The sequence below is a fragment of the Electrophorus electricus genome, chromosome 2 (assembly GCF_013358815.1).
Source record: "Electrophorus electricus isolate fEleEle1 chromosome 2, fEleEle1.pri, whole genome shotgun sequence".
Lineage (NCBI taxonomy): Eukaryota > Metazoa > Chordata > Actinopteri > Gymnotiformes > Gymnotidae > Electrophorus > Electrophorus electricus.
Window position 1 is genome coordinate 20,817,917 of NC_049536.1, and position 16,617 is coordinate 20,834,533.

The following is a 16,617-nucleotide window of genomic DNA, read 5'->3' on the forward strand; positions in this document are numbered from 1 at the left end:
AGATGACAATAGACTGAACAGGTACCTGGGTAGCTTCCTATAAGACAACAAGTCAAATCCTTTGCAAGTTGAAATGGAGAAACCTGCATGACCAAGTCAAGTTTGAAACATAAGACAAAAAATGCTAACTGGTTATCCAACTAACAGGGATCTGGAGGAATCCGCAGACGAGGGCAATAAAGGGGGCTGAACAGGTCAAGTCTGTGGCAGAACTAGTGAGAGTTCTGTACCAGCTCAGTCCAGGGGAGAAAATGACACCAATCAGATTGATTGTCATGACAGAATAACCTCAGAAATGTGTCCAATTCTTGATTAGCTCATTCATACTGGCCATTACCCAATGTGACTAATAGCAACCCCCAAGTGCTTAAAGAAGGCAAAACAAGTCTGCAAAATATGGGGGTCACGGTCAGACACTGTCCTTGGGAACACCAAAGAAATGAAAAGTGTGGTTAAACAGGGCTTCTGCAGTCTGAAAACAGTGGGTAGAATGAAGGGGATGAAACTGACAATGTTAGTGTTGGAAAAATTCTTCTCTTCCACAGCAGTTATTACTGGTGGTGTGCCTCAGAACTCTGTTTTGGGTCCTGTTCCATTTTCTGTGTATGTGCTCCTTCAGAAGTACATCTCTTACCACTCTTATGCAGATGATACTTCTGCTGAAACCTTACCTTTTTGCAGCACCTCTTTGATTGCCTAGATATCTAAATATTTCAGTTTAATGATGGCAAGACAGAAGTGATTGCTTTGGGGTATCCTGACAGTACTAAAATGATAGTTATATGAAATATACAGCTAGGCAAAAAATCTTGACGCCATCTGTGACTCAATTTTAAAATTTGACAAGCAAGTAAAGAGGTTGTGAGCGATAGTTGCTAAAAAACGTTTTAAAACTTATTTCAAATCCAGATTAAAATCCTGCTGTCATGTGCAAAGCATGTGCAGGAAAAAGGGGGAAGCAAATACAAGTCTCCAACTGAAGAGTTTAATGAAATGAACAAAAAACAAAACATAAGTGCACTAACGAGAACAAAAGAAGCCAACATAACATTCAATGACCCACAACAGTCACAAATACAAAAGGGGCTTATAAAAGGCTCTGCATAATAACATACCAACCTGCAGGTGGTGCAGCAAAATGAGCCACAACACACCACCTGAGGGAGGCGTGGTGAGAAATCATAACAAATGCAGGTGTAACACAAAACAGAACATAAACACCACATGCAAAACCTCCACAACATAACGGAATCCACTGGCAGGGGGGGACACTGTCACACCTGCTTATTTTCATAGATGTTTGAGTCTTCTTAGGATGTACAGAATTGAGATCTGTTGATCTTTCATTTTCTTGTGATCTGTGCTTTGTTCTATGTATTGTATGTTTAATCAGCATTTTATTGGAAATCGCAGGTTTTATTGTGCAGCACTTTGACCAAAGGTGATGTGACTTGACTTGCCTTCCATTAGCATGTTTTACCAAGCTTTATCATTTTTTGTTTATAGTAACTTTTTTATAGAGTTTTACCAAAAAAACAACCCTTTTATAGTAACTTGTACACAAAAATATCTGTAATAAGCACGTTTTCCTTTGAGATATCCTTATCATGGGAAACACCTTCATGTATTTCTAATCATGAAGCTCTTGCTCTTACATGTCCTTACAGGCCTCTGTGTGGGATGGAATGTGGAAGAGGGAGATGCAGCTGCATATTTTTGCATTCGCACATGCTCTGCCTTGCTGTCTGTTGAAGGAAAAGTCTGCACTCTCTACAGTATGATGACATTTTTAACTCACTACTGCCAAACATTTAAGTTTTAGGGCAGCCTTCAGAATGAATGGTTCTGAATGGCTTCGTCTCTTGGCTTCACATGGGGCTGTCAGTGAGTGCTGATGAAGGATGCTAGGAGGTTTGCAAGGCAAGGTGCATCTTTTATTCACTCTCCTCAGCACCGTTCACAGCCCTGCAGGGCTCCAATTTTCCCCCCTCACCCAGCACTGCCAGGCTTTTGGAACAAAGCCGGAAGGGGAAAATCTGTGACCAGTGGCTTTTTCTTTCCTTGTAGTTATATACAAGGCAATTAATGGTGAATGCCTGTGTCACATTGCAGATATCCTGAATCTTATTGAATTATTGCAAGTCTTTTTTTACTCATTTTCAGGTATTTATAGAGAAACACAAAAGGTTTGACCACTGTCCTTTATGTTTTTGAAGATAAAATAAATTTTTTTCATGATCACTATAGTCAAAATTTGCAGACTTAGTAACATTGATCACAGCTGTGTAATTAACAAAGACTAAATGACATGAGTTGAATTATTCACTAGCTGCAAACCAGTGCTAAATCAGTATCCATTATGAAAGGGTTTTCTGAAGTTGTTCTTACATCAGTAGAATTTGAACAAAATTTGAATAAGTATAATTATGTAATGACAAAATGATAAAAACAATCTTAGGACATGCAAAAAGAATCAGAGTAAGGCTTTTGTACAACTGTTATGTGGTGGGGTTTTTTTTTTTTTTAAATACAAACTGTACCACATATTTACTAAATAGCATTCTATATAAATCAAATACAATTCTACCACAAATCAATAACCAATGTCTAACTGTTAATGCATTATGGGCATATTTACACTAGATGTACCAGATTGTTTCTTGGGCAGAATTGTACGTGTTGCTCCTGTGAGAAATGCTCCTATATCCAAAACAGGTTTTTTTTAGGATATAAGAAAAATGTCAGGGCTTTTGCTTGTTTCAGCCTAATTATCATAAAATGTCAGAGCTCACAGTTGGTTTTTGTTGTAAAACACCTACAGGGCATAAAAGGATATGGTATGTCTCAAGTTATGGAAAAAATGGCTCCCTGTGACAGCAGTGTAATGAAAGATTAAACCTATTTGTTTTAGACTCAGGGAATGAGTCTGCATACTGGGATGAGTAATTAAAATTCATGAAAGAGATGGCATGAAGGGTCATCTGAATTGTAATTTACGCAACAGATAGACATGAGATGGCGGTTAAAAAGGTCAAAACTAGGTATCTTATGATAGAATGCAACAATATCCCTCAGCTTTTGTTTGAGATTCAGCTTGCCAATTTACCAGAAAAAGAATCCCGCTATATATCTTAAAAAAAAAAAACAGATTCATGAAATGGACCCAAAAATGCTCAGATTGCGAAGTTCTCAACTTTTTTCTGGCTCTCTTCAGCATCTGTTTCATAATTCAGTGTTTATATAAATCTCATACATAAATAGTTTGAATACAACCCATTAATCTTTGAGGAAAGTAAAGGATTCTCATGGAAATGACTAGGACGCTAACAACCAACAATCCTGACACTACGTTGATTCATTCCCCTCTGTAGAGGCCACATAGTCCATGGCAAAATGAGCAATTAGTTTGGTTCACCTGAAACTGAGTCACCAAGCAGCTGTATTGTGCAATGACAGTCATTTGACTTCCCTCTGGCAGCCAGGGACATGGTGTTACATCTTCATTAGAGCCTGATTGCTTCAGCTAGTTCCCTTAAATGGGCTTCTCCCTCGCATTTCTAGTATCACCTTCCATTTGGTACCAAGCTGCAGTTGCAGCTGCCCACAGAAGGCCGTTTAGCACTGCCCACTGCCAACGGTGTGGAGCAAGGCCACTCATGAGCATGTGCAAAGATATACAAATCATTCTTTGTGTAGTCCTCACTGTGTGTATTCCACGTTGCACTTCTGCTCATAAAACAGTGTGTGCGTGCAACACAAGCTTCTTTTATCTTCAGAGGTCTGAAGAACAGAAATTTTAGAACCCAGAATTCTTGACGGAGAGCGCTTACATTCAGTATGTGTTGTCTGAGCACAAAAACGTGATTTGATTCTTTACTTCCTTTAAAGTATTGAAAGCGTTTGAGGAGATTAAAGTAAGTCACGAATGAAAATTTCCCATTACCCCAGCACTAACCATGTTGCTTAGCACCAATACAATAGCTGTGCTGGAGGTGCACTTGTATTTTCAAATTATAGTCCCAGGTCTATAGGTGTGTGGTGTTCTTTTCCCTGTCTCGCATTTCATCCTGAAGAAGGAGTGTGGGGATATGAAGCACAGCTTTGCTTCACAGTGCTCACGGAGTGGGTGCAAGAATGTCTGCATGCTAATAAAAAGGGATTGTTCTAGGGAATCTACTTCCTTTGGCAGGAGAACACTGCATGAATAACAGGTCTTGCCTTATCAGAGTCACAACATGATATTGTTACTATTACCCAAGACCAGCCAGGGTGACTGTATTTACTACATCAGCTCTTATTTCAGCTGCATCTACAAGGGGAAGGCAATGTGGGGGATTCTGTAGCTCAGAATAGAACACAACCCCAGAGAAAGCATTAAACATCTAGAGCATGTGTTCTAGAGAAACACCATCATAATAACTTTCCATTGTGTGAACATTTGGAGTGAATGTAATGGAGATCACAACATGAACCTGTACCACTTTTATGCTGCCTTTTCATGTAGTGCTTTCCCTGGCTTTGATCATGTTCTGGAGCATCACTTCAGGTCCAACCTTTCATAGATAGCAAGGAAACTTTGTGCAACTTGTGTTACAACCACACAGTGAATATTACAGCTAGGTTGCTTATAGCTATGACTACACAGAGGAACATGGAGGTATTGGCCTGGAGCTGCAGAGTCTACATGGTCCATGACCAGTGGGAGGAACAGGAGACAAAGTAGATGCTGAGAAATGTGATGAATGGCAGAAGGAGGAGGAGGATGGAACTAGGGACTGAATTGTAATGGAGAGGAATATTTATTTCTTGCATCTCCCTGGTTCTCCCAGAAAAAGAATAAAGGGAAGCAGGCCAAAAGGAAGTTGTCACACAATGAAACACAGAAGTTTCTATTCATCCCTTCAGACCAAACCATGAATACCTCCATTTCTACCCCCACCCCCCTTCATGACCATCTATCATGGCTTTCAATTTCTCATAGCCTTTTTCTTATCACATAACTTAGTTTGTGCTTCTAAACACCTTCATGTTTCTTAACAGTTAATTTGAAGCAACAGAAAAGATTTGTAATGCAACAGATGGAGCTTGCAGTGAGAATGAGGCAATGCAGATTTAGTCAAAAGAGGAATGATCCGAAACAATTGTCACAAAGTGAAAACATGTAAAAATCCAGAGCAGACAAAAACAGTGCAAATGGAATAGGGGAAAACAAGAAACATCCAAAGTGTGTACACCCAGAGAGAAGTCTGAGAAGGTAAATAAACTAGAGAGCAATAAAGCAGAGATGAGTGATGATTCAGAAGCCAAAAAACAGGCTGGTAACCAGAGAAAGCCAACATACTGGCTTACTATGTCTGGATGAAACATGGCAACACTTCACAACAGGTGAGTGCAAACACATAGGTTAAATGAGCAGATACAAATAGAAGCAGGTGGGTACAATCACTAATGAGGGGAGGCAGAACGAAGGCACTGGCTATGAGTGGCAGAAATGGATGGAGTGACAGGTGGGTTGTGGACAGGTATTTGATGGATAATGGACAGGTATTTGATGGATAATCAACTTTGACATTTTTCCACATGCCTTTTAAATGAATTCCAAAGAATAGCAGATATCAAACCTTGGTATAAGAAACCAGTATCACATTAAGCAAGTACAAGGTTACTGAAATGATTGTAGATTTCAGTAAAAGTGAATCAGTGGCATTATTGCGTGGAGTACCTCATTAAACTTGCTTGTAAATCTCTCACTAACTTGCATTTAGCTGGTATAAATTCTTTGTGGGGTTTGGGCAAGGAATGCTGGGAGATTAATCCATATACACAAAATCTTGAAATATGTTTTTGGAAGCCTTTAAAGATTTACCTATTCTATAAATCTGTAGGTGGTTCTTATAAAATCATTCACTATTTAGTTAGTATTTAGGCATTAACATTATGTAATGTTGTCTAAAGAGCTGAGCTTCACATGAGATCAAGGTGATCACATGATAAAGGGAACACACACTAGCATTTCCCCCACCAAAAAACAAACAAAACAAAACAAAAAAAACTTCCAACAGGATCTCACACCTGGCAATATAATGATTCACAGACTGGAATATCAATTCACCATTTGTGGTGGAGCTATGCTCAAGTAACCACTGTACAGATGTACATAGCAGTGTGACTTGAGCTCACTAGCAACCTCACTCACTAGCAAAGGTGCTAGAAACCCCAAGGTCATGGGTTTGATTCCCAGGAGCACCTGTACTGATAAATATGTAATTTTCTTTGGATAAGAACATTTGGCTAATGCTTTTATCCAAAGCAACTTACAACTATGACTGAACACAGGGTTAAGGGCCTTGCCCAGGAGCCCGGCAGTGTGGGGATTGAATTGAATTGTACCTTTACCACTGAGCTACCACTGCCCTACATATGCCATTAAATACTGTACTGAACAACAAACAGAACATATGCAATAAATGTTAATTGTACCCAAGAACAAAACATCAAAGACCTGGGTTTGGCCTTAACGTTCAAGAGAGGAGCTGACAGTCAAGAACCACTAGGAGAGAATATAATTGATATACATGCTGTATCACATATGACATGGCCAAGTAAAATAATCTTTTGATAAATATTTTAATTGTTGCTTTTCTTCTTTTTCTTCCTTGCTGTTACTTATCCTCATGGGTGCGAACAATGCAGGAATTGTATTATTCTTTTTATGCTAACTGTCACTCGTTGCTAGCGTCCTCCTCCACATGGTGGGACTGACCATGTGGTCCTTCGTTTTTGTTCTCTCCTTTCAATGTGCTTTTGTTAGCACGCCTCACACAGGTATCTCACCTTTCCACTTAGCTGTTTGTTCCCCTATAAATCATATTCTGCTGTAGCATTTCATTTAAGGTAGTCAGTCCTTAAGTTGTCAGTGTTCTTTATTCCTTTGTCCAGTTTGCCAATAATATCTGATTTATTTTCTGACTGTACTACAATGACACTAGCATCTCTTTAAAAAACAAACAAACAAACAAGCAAGCAAACAAAAACAACCCATAGATGTACATGTATAGTTTTTCGTGGCAAGGGCTTATTTCTTCTGGTCATCCATGTCCATCTTAGCTCTAGCTATGTTGATCGGAGGCTCTGATTAGCAATATTAATTGTTGGAACTGTGATGTCCATGGCTGCCTTTCCCCTTTTCTTTATTCTCAAAGAGGTCAAATAATGATGTGCAACTGTCTAGGGCTTGTCTGTTAGCATGGTCTATTGCACTAAATAGATTGTGTAAGGAGATTGTATTAGAAGTAATTTACATTTCCATAATGTATCAGTATAACATTACCACAGAACTTGTTTACATAAATGAATGTAATCCCTTCATAGACTTGGCTAACTAGCTGTCACACTGTCTCCACTTCCTTGGTAATCATGAGCAAGAGGAGAAATAACATTAGGTTGAACTTTCAGGCCCAAGGCATAGAAAGTCTTTAAATGTGAAGAACAGCCAACATATATGTGGCCACAATAACCACTCCCAGCACTGCTGCCAAAACCCGAACAACTTCCATGTGTTATGAAGGAGGACAAGGTAAAATAACACCCGGGGGGGGGGGGGGGGGGGGGGGGGGTGTTATTTTACCTTGTCCTCCTTCATAACACATGGAAGTTGTGGGGGGGCACCCTTATAAGCAAAGAAATTAATATATAAAATAAAATAAATAATAAACACCAACCCAAATTTATTAGCCAGATTATGGAGCCAAACATTTATAATAAATGAAAAAAGAAAGCTGTAATAGTGGTGCTTTCCACCTATGTGTCCTTGTTTTTCAAAAACAGACACAAAATCATGTAGGAATCAGTACATGCTATAAGCATAAACAAGTAATGAATAAGAAAAATATAGCCCTCAGCTTACTGGTAGGAGTAAGGGGTCTGATAACTTCAGGCTCTTGGTTAAGATCAAAGCTGTTTGATTTATCTTAGATCTTACGCTTCACCCAGAATTTGATGGGCCTTGTACACTTGAGTAGTCATTATTAGAATATATTGATCAGTGCTTCTATTTCCTATGTAACACACCCACACAACGTCCACCTATTTAGAGCCTGAACGTCTGCCGATTAGTACATTAGCATGATTGCAGCCTAGGAAAGTGCACAAACTAGATACTGTACTACATATGCCAAAAGGCATTTATGTTGTACACTTTGAATCAAACTTTTCATCAGTATGTTAATGTGGTTTGGCCTTTTGCTAAAATGACTTTCATTATATGTATGAATATGTATTAATCAATGTTTTTAAAAGACACAGCACAGCATAAAAAGAAAGGATAATGGATTTAGAAGTTCATGTTTGAAGCTGCAAATAAAACCCTTTGGTCATCTATGAGTATCACATTTGAATATGAATTTGAATTATAACTGATAATGTACTCTATACAGATTTTTACAGTACATTTCCATCCTAACTATATATCAGAATATTCCAGTCACAGATATGGGGGGTGTAACATTTGGAGGCTAAGCAGGATGCAAGGATGAGGCCTGTTAAACCAACACGTACATTTATTCACACGTAAACAAAAACTACATAGCAATGAAGCTAACATAACATCAAACACCGACAACAGACAATAGAACCATAAGGGTTTATATACATACGTAAATGATAGGCAATTACAAACAGGTGTGACACATCGGGAGGGGGGGACGGGTGTGGCCACACAGATGAAAACACACACACACACACACACAAACACGGGGAGACACTTGGGAGGAGGGGCCATACCGTGACATTAAACTGATAACAGTACCTCATAATGTAAGTGATCTGATTAAATCTCTGTGAGGTATGTTTCCATTAAATCTATTTTATGGTAATGCTAAAGATTAACTGTAGCTCTGCAATAAACAGCAGAACAGTTTGGCAGCAAAAATAGCAACAGCCTACAAAATCACTTATGCTTATTGTCATGAAATTGAAGCAATGAATATGGATTAAGGCTTGAATGAACAGTTTAATGAAAAATCAGGCACATTCATTAACACATTTCAGCAGCACCCCGGTGCATCACAAATGAAATCACACTTCCTGCTATGTGTCCTTGACTTCTCAACTTCACATCAGCCACATCACATCTTCCCCTTTTGTAGTCCAGTTTTCTTTTAAAAAGGAATAATAATACACCAAACCTCTACTGGGGTTTGCACTGAATGTTTCGATGCTTCCACCATTTTCTCAAAGATGACAAGAATGACTTTGTTGGAGTGTATGGAGGTGCACTTGTTTCTCCAGAATCCATAAAGTTCAAGAGTTCAGACGCTGAGGTGTGGTATGGTATAGAATACTGGGCTGGCACCTTTCGAAGGTGACAGGGATTTCTCCTAATCAGTGTCTATTATGGCATTTCCACTACATGGTACTTTGTTGTAGACTATGGACAGTTCCCAGGCAGGGCCAAGATTTTTGTCTGTGCATTCTACCGCTGACAGCCTTGCCTGGATTTAATTCAGGCAGGCGTGTCAAATTTAATTTTCAGTTCACAGACAATTCCAGAGAGAGCAAATGTGGTTATAGGTCTGGCTGCTGGAGGGAGAGTTGCGTGATTTCACTATACATGGAATAGTAACTTGACTCTACCAGATAATGTTATTTCATTTGTGTGTACAGATGTCCACTATGTTTTCCCACTGTCCAAAGGGTCAGTCAATTGAGATCACCGCCTCAGATGAGTAGCCCTTGTCTCAATGCTGTGTAAGCACTCTGTAATGTCCTGTGATATGTTAAGTCACCAAGCTGACTTGTTGGCCCCATCGTAGCACCTGAATAGTCCTTGAGTTCTATCATGAATTATATCAAGAATTTTTCTCCTCATAAAGGTTAGAATAGCAATGAAAAAATGTGGCCATGTATAAATACAGTAACCCAGGATTCAGAAAGTTCTACTATCACTTGAAAGTATTCAGGGGTAGTCTTTGTGTACCCATTGCATATTCCAGCCATCTCTTCTGCTAAATGAGAATAGATGGATAATGGATTCCATGTTCATCTAGATGAGCTCTCTTTTCTGTGGAGTAGCAGGTAGGTTATTAACATCGAAGGCAACATATGTGTTTACCTCACTATGGCTGTCAGTGTTTTCCATTACCAGACCTGTGCCCAGTGATAGTGCATCAGCTATAGCCAGTGCTTTCCCAGGAGCATTTGCATAAAAGCAACTAAGAAGCATTAATCTATAAGACTTTGACTGTGATTAATGCAACTGTACTGCATTAATTTCAAGGTCTCTTGACACCTGAGTGGAACACTGTCAAGATGTTTACTATTGACAAATGAAACAAAGGGCTTATCATCTGTGATTAGCTGGAATGTGTCTAGGCCATATAGATATTTTTAAAGGGTTCAGACACAGCCCTTCAATCTTCTCTACTTATTTCAGTGTTGCCTTTAGCTGGGATCAGATATGTGAATTCAGTGCGATTTTGACACGATTTTGTTTTAGCAGACAAATTTCCAGTGTTGTGCCTGAATATGAGCATCTAGACAGATGAACGGGCCTTGTACTATGACATAATCCAAGAGCAACAATGTGGCATTTGGGACACCCCAACACCGTAACGAAAATGCAGCATATCAGATTTTTTTTGTATTTTCCTGCCTATCTTGACAACTCCAACATGTTCCTTGATAACCATGATTGACCACTTCTTGTTCCTCCTCCTCGACAACCTCTGAACTCATGCAAGGATGCGAATGATGATTGGTAGATGTCAAATGTGTAGTGTTTCCAGTCTTCTGTCCAAGACAGGTCATGAATTTATGGCGCTATGATTGCTTAATCTAACACTGACCATCGTGAAAGACAAAAATATTATGTAGTCTGATCCTGGCTTAAGAGACTATCAGAGAGCAGTCTACAGTGCTCCCACTGTTACAGGAGTAATACATCCCCATCCCTGTGATACTCCACTGTACAGACACTGCTGTGGGCCTTTCAGGATTTTAGAAGGCAAAGAGAGGAGTAGTCACAAGGCAATTTTCCCCAAGATATTTTTTTTCTAAACTTCTATTTTTTGGCTTGGTCGAGGATGAGGACTTCAATATGCCCTCTAGCCCTTGTAAAATTTTAGTCATCTTTTCTTGAATGTTTTCAGGGGAACTATAATTCCAAACATGTGGCATTTAAAGGAATGGGGTAATAAAAATATTCTTCTCTGTTCCTCTTGGTCAAGACTCATCCACAGTATATAATGAGCTAAATACTTTGGCACCACTGTTCAAAGTTTACCTCCTCTGTACTGGGAAGCAAATTTCCTTGACTTCACAGCTTGTTTTAGCTACATCAAATGTAATCAGATGTGGATGTCACCACTGAGCCTAACTACAGACACTTTGTCAGGTCAGTTACTGTCTCAGCTCTGTTGTCTTGCCCTATTCTGTGGAGAAGAGCTTTCACAGCAGTTTCTGTGGTACATGGTTTACTGCATGCATGGAGTCAGCCACACCCCCTCTTTCATGGCCATTTTTCTTGACCTTCTTTTAACTTCCCATTCCGATGAAGCAAATATTTCACGTCATATATGTATTTAACTAAGTTTATACACTAAGAGAACCATATACCGGTGCCTTAGTGGCTCTTTGGAGCATTACAATAAGTTGCCCATTTAACTTAGCTGGTGACCAGCCATTTCATGTAACATGTTCATTCACTCCATTTAATAGAATAGATTAAAATACTGAATGCGTGTGTTTCTGCTGTAACCACACTCATCTACAGCTACACTGACATGAAATGCAGTGTAATTTTAAATGTCATTGTACTAGTTTGGCTTTTATGGGCACTTCATACTAGACTAACAGAAACTAGAAATTATATCAGTGCTAACCGGCAGGTGGTCCAGTGGCATCGATCTTTTGCTAACGCAGCAAATTCTGTCACTTGTCCTTTAAGTAATTGCTAAATACATCAGCCAAGAAGGGAAGCTCATTACTGAAATGGAGCAGCAACTAACACTGGGAGAAGTACTCTGGTGTCACTGTACTCACAACTATATAACCTTGGCTGTGTACATGCCTAGTTGTCTATTTATGCAGCACTGTGAACATTTTAATTGAGTTGAATGAGAAGTCATCTGGATTATGCACACTCTGTCTCTTCTGGCCTCCCACACAAATGGGAAAACAGAAAACAAAGGACGGAAAGCATAATTTAAATCTCCCTTAGGAAAACACCTCAAATTCCTCTCAGCTATACTTTCCCTTCTACATGCCCCTGTTCATCCTTGAGAAGCTCTTTGTATGTGCGTGCACCATTTTAGTCTCCTTCTAGGGAAAAAATGTCCTCAAGATAATAGAAGACAGGGACATTCTGACACTGAATTGACATTTTATTGGTCCTCATGAGGAATAATCTTTTTGTTTTGTTTGTTCCTTAAACAAAGGACACTTTTCCCTTAAAATATTAAAGCATAACCATCTTTTTGTTTGTTCCTGCCCATAGGAAAAATGTGTTGTTCACCGTAATATCTCTGTGATCTCATGGGTCTGATGGGAGTTCCTCATTTTACAATCATCTAAGGTTCATTTACGTCTTGTTTATTTTTCCTGAAGGCCCCTTAGGAAGCACACAGAGGGAAAATAAAGGCATATAAATCTTGAGACGTATCTAAGTCATATGTAACCCTATTATTTCAGCCACATATGGGAATCATAATCAATCTTTTGCTACTTGATAATTAAGGGAAAGCAATGAGGAAAAAAAGAGATACAATGAATCCAATATTTACATGAATAAAATCTTGCTCTAGGTCATTTGAGTCATATAACAAGATTCAGAAAGGAAATATTAATATAAAATGTGTAGCACTGCTTCTTTAGTTGATGTATAGCACTTCTTTTTACTAGTTGACCCTACAGAGTGTCCGAAAGAAGTGAACAATTACCATCTTTTTTTCTTCTGTCTGTTTTTTAATCAGTATGTATATTCTCTAGAAAACAAACACATGACCTTGGAATTGCTAGCATCTTAGCCTACTTGTTGAACTACAGGAAAGTCTAGGCAGTTAGATTAACTACAGAACTCCTTTCTGCCTTAATCTTTTGCAGTAGACCTGGACCAGGTGCCAAAGTCACAACTAATTAAACACAGATCCCTCCTGAGTTGGTGTAATTACACTGGACTTGAGGTGTCATAATGAAGAGGCCAGAGTGCCTGGGTGTGCTAAAGCACTGGGATTCACAACTGGAGATGAGAGGGCAAGTCCAGGAGAAGGCCATAGCTGCCTGGGAAAAGAATACAACTGTTCTGGGACTTGTGAGCTGGAAACTGCCAGCCCGCTGGTGAGGAGCTTCAAAGAGTATATTTCTAATATTAAATTATTCATACTCGACTGAGGTGCTGTGTGTGTGTGTGTGTGTGTGTGTGTGTGTGTGTGTGTGTGTGTGTGTCATTAACATTAATGGCAGGGGCTGAGCTGCAGTGCTTAACTGACACAAAAGTTTTGAAAATAAACAAAATACTTAAGAGTACTGAACTGATGTATATTTGTTAATGTTTTACATATTAGATTAAAAAGCAGCTAAAATGTGTCATTTGTTCAGTAGGAGCTGGGCAGTAGTGCAGTAGGACAGGGCAAATTAAAAACTTTAATTTGATAATGAATACCCAAATGAATCAAACACTTTTCTGGCACCTTTCATTCTTGATTGCATCATTTCACTTGCAAAACAAATCACTATTTTCTTGGTGATTCATTTCATTTTGCTATTGTGTTTGTATTGTTATTCAACTTACACACTGAAGGTATTACCAGGCTTTTTACCAGTATAAAGGTATAGTATGTAAGATTGTTTTAGTTAAAATTGACAGAAGCAACATTACTGAAGTAGCTGAGCAAAAACGTAAACATGGAGTGCTCGTACTGCTGTGAGTCTGTAAGGCTTAAAATATTAATGCAAAAAATCTAGGTGTTGGATAGGATTTGGCAGAGCCTTTCAGGCTTCGTTATACATCTTTACAGACTGCTGTTAGAAGGTCCAACGCTTTCCCAAGAAAAATGTAAAGAGGTTTCTGCTGTATACACAAGCACAGGAGATGTGGCCAATAGGCAATGGCAGGGTAGAGACCTTAACGAGTTATCATAAACATGGAGGATACTTGGAGGACACAGTATCCTTTGATTCCAGTTGTCCTCTGTGGCATCACCTGTAGACAATTTTTATAAAATACTAAAATAAAAATAAAAACTAAATAAAGAAAGATGGCAAGAATAGGGGGAAAGTTCAAGAACTTGAATTTAAATAAGAATAAGCAATGGACTGAATTTTCAATAACTCCGTAATGTGATTCAAGAATGATAATGAGTTGGACTTCTCGCTAAATTGGTAATTTCTTACTTACTGTCTTACTTACTATTACTAAATACGTACTTACTTACTTACCATCAATGACACATGAACATTAAGCCATTATTGTTTAGGGTGATTTGCTACAGTTACTTTACCTTCTTTTAGCTACACTCTCAGGTCCCAAATTGACCAACCACTTTGATAACTAACATTGAATCTTTCACCTACTCCGTAACCGTGACAGTGGTCTTGACATTGTGTTCATCCATGAGAGTTCGTCAAAATGTTCATCCATGAGAGTAAGAACACTTGTTGGAAACATTTCCATGAGAAAGGTAAAAAACCATAATTTATGTACTGACAGCTTTTATGTACATCTAAGATACTTTTAATGTGCATTAGCTTTAATGTACATGTAATGTACATCTAGTACATCCAACTTTAATCATCATGCACCATTCAGAAATGATTACCAAACTGTATCTCTTTGACAATAACACATTTCTCTCCTTATTCCGGGTTTCAAAACCAGTCAGAAGTCAAATAAATATGATAACATTTCTTGCAGTAACATTTTCATTCAGCCACAGATTTGTTGACAAATAATTGTTTAGTCAACATGTTGACAAATAAATACACTGAATGTTAAGACATTTCATCCAATATACCACATATGGCCACCAATTTGTTTTTCAGTACTTTGGCAATTTTCCAGTGCTAAACAGAACAACATTTTGCAGAACAGTATCCTTTACGTGTCTAGCAGTTACTAAGTCTAGAAGATGTAGGACAGACAGATGCTTTTAGGAGACAAACCTTTAGAGAGCAGGACAAGACCATGGAGTGTTTTAGGCCCTCTGTTGCTCACCTTTCCAGCAGCGTGTTTACAGCAACCCTGGATGCTATACTTTACCTGCCTGCCATCTGTAAAGTGCACCACTTCAGTCAGAATATGGTGTTTTCCTTCAAACTTTATATTTTTTGCATGGCACCTGTGTGTGTAGGGGTGTGTGTGTGTAGGGGTGTGTGTGGGTGTGTGGGTGTGTGTGTGTGTGTGTGTGCCCTGTAGCCTGTTTTCTGTTTCATGTTTTATAGGTCATGGTGCCCACAGAAGGTCACTTAAAATGTTTATAAGAGCTCTGAAGAACAGCATAGCAGTAAATAGCTATTAAATGTGAAAGCTTGACATTAAATTGAAGCAACAACTTGACTAAATTTCTCTGCTTGTAGGTAATTGCCTATTTAATCTGATAGTATGTGGAATAAGGGGCAGCATTCCCATGTTTTTTTCCTGTTTACTGGTATGATAATTAGAAGGTCAAACAGAGAACTTTGTGCACACTGAATAAACAATAATTAATCACAGCTCCTTAGTCGAAATGTTTAATTCTTTTAACAATATAAACATGTTAATCGGTTAGTCTAGTAGGCGAAGAGAAAATGCTGAGAACAAAATATTACTTTTAGCATTGGTTCATGACCCTCATGACGGGGTGGCCTGATGAAGTTCTCCGCCTGTCTGCCAACAGGGTAAACTGAAAATGAAAAGTCATTTAGAACAGTAGAATTACCTCAAGACACAAAAGACCCATCTCCGCTGTTAGGTGTTAACTCGATCTTTTTCGAACTCCACTGGAGCATCTAATAACTTACACACTCTCCTGAGTGCGACGGCACACACACACACACACACATACATACCCCCCTTCTCAAGAGATTATGAGAAAGCGATTCTCTTTGTTTAATCACCAGCAGATAATTCATGCAGTGAGGCAGCAGAAATAGAAAGGAAGCTGCAAACAATGAATTTTCACATCGTAAACCAAAAGTCCATTCAAGATTCAGGTGATAGGGCCTGTATGTTTTAATCGAATTCCTGGAACACTATGGACAATTTATGGTGATATATATATTACTTTTTAATGCATATATGTTTTCTCATTTAAACACCAAAATGAGTATTATTTAATGAAAATAAGTGTCAAATGTTGACAAGATGTGCAAACAGAAAGAAAAGGGGTGCTACTTTTTTACAACCAATAGTTTACAACTTCTGAGTGCAACATCACAACAATAAAGTTGTAATTCTAAATTATGAAACTTATTTAGTGTACTATAGAAAATGTATTAGGGTACCTTATGAATATTGGATGAAGCAGCTGTTGTGAGGTTGATGTAACTATCCAATCCTTCTATGAACAGCTTTCTGTTTCTAAAGTGCCTTGGCATTGGCTAACATATCACTATTTCTTTCATCACTCCACTCCTTTCCAACAC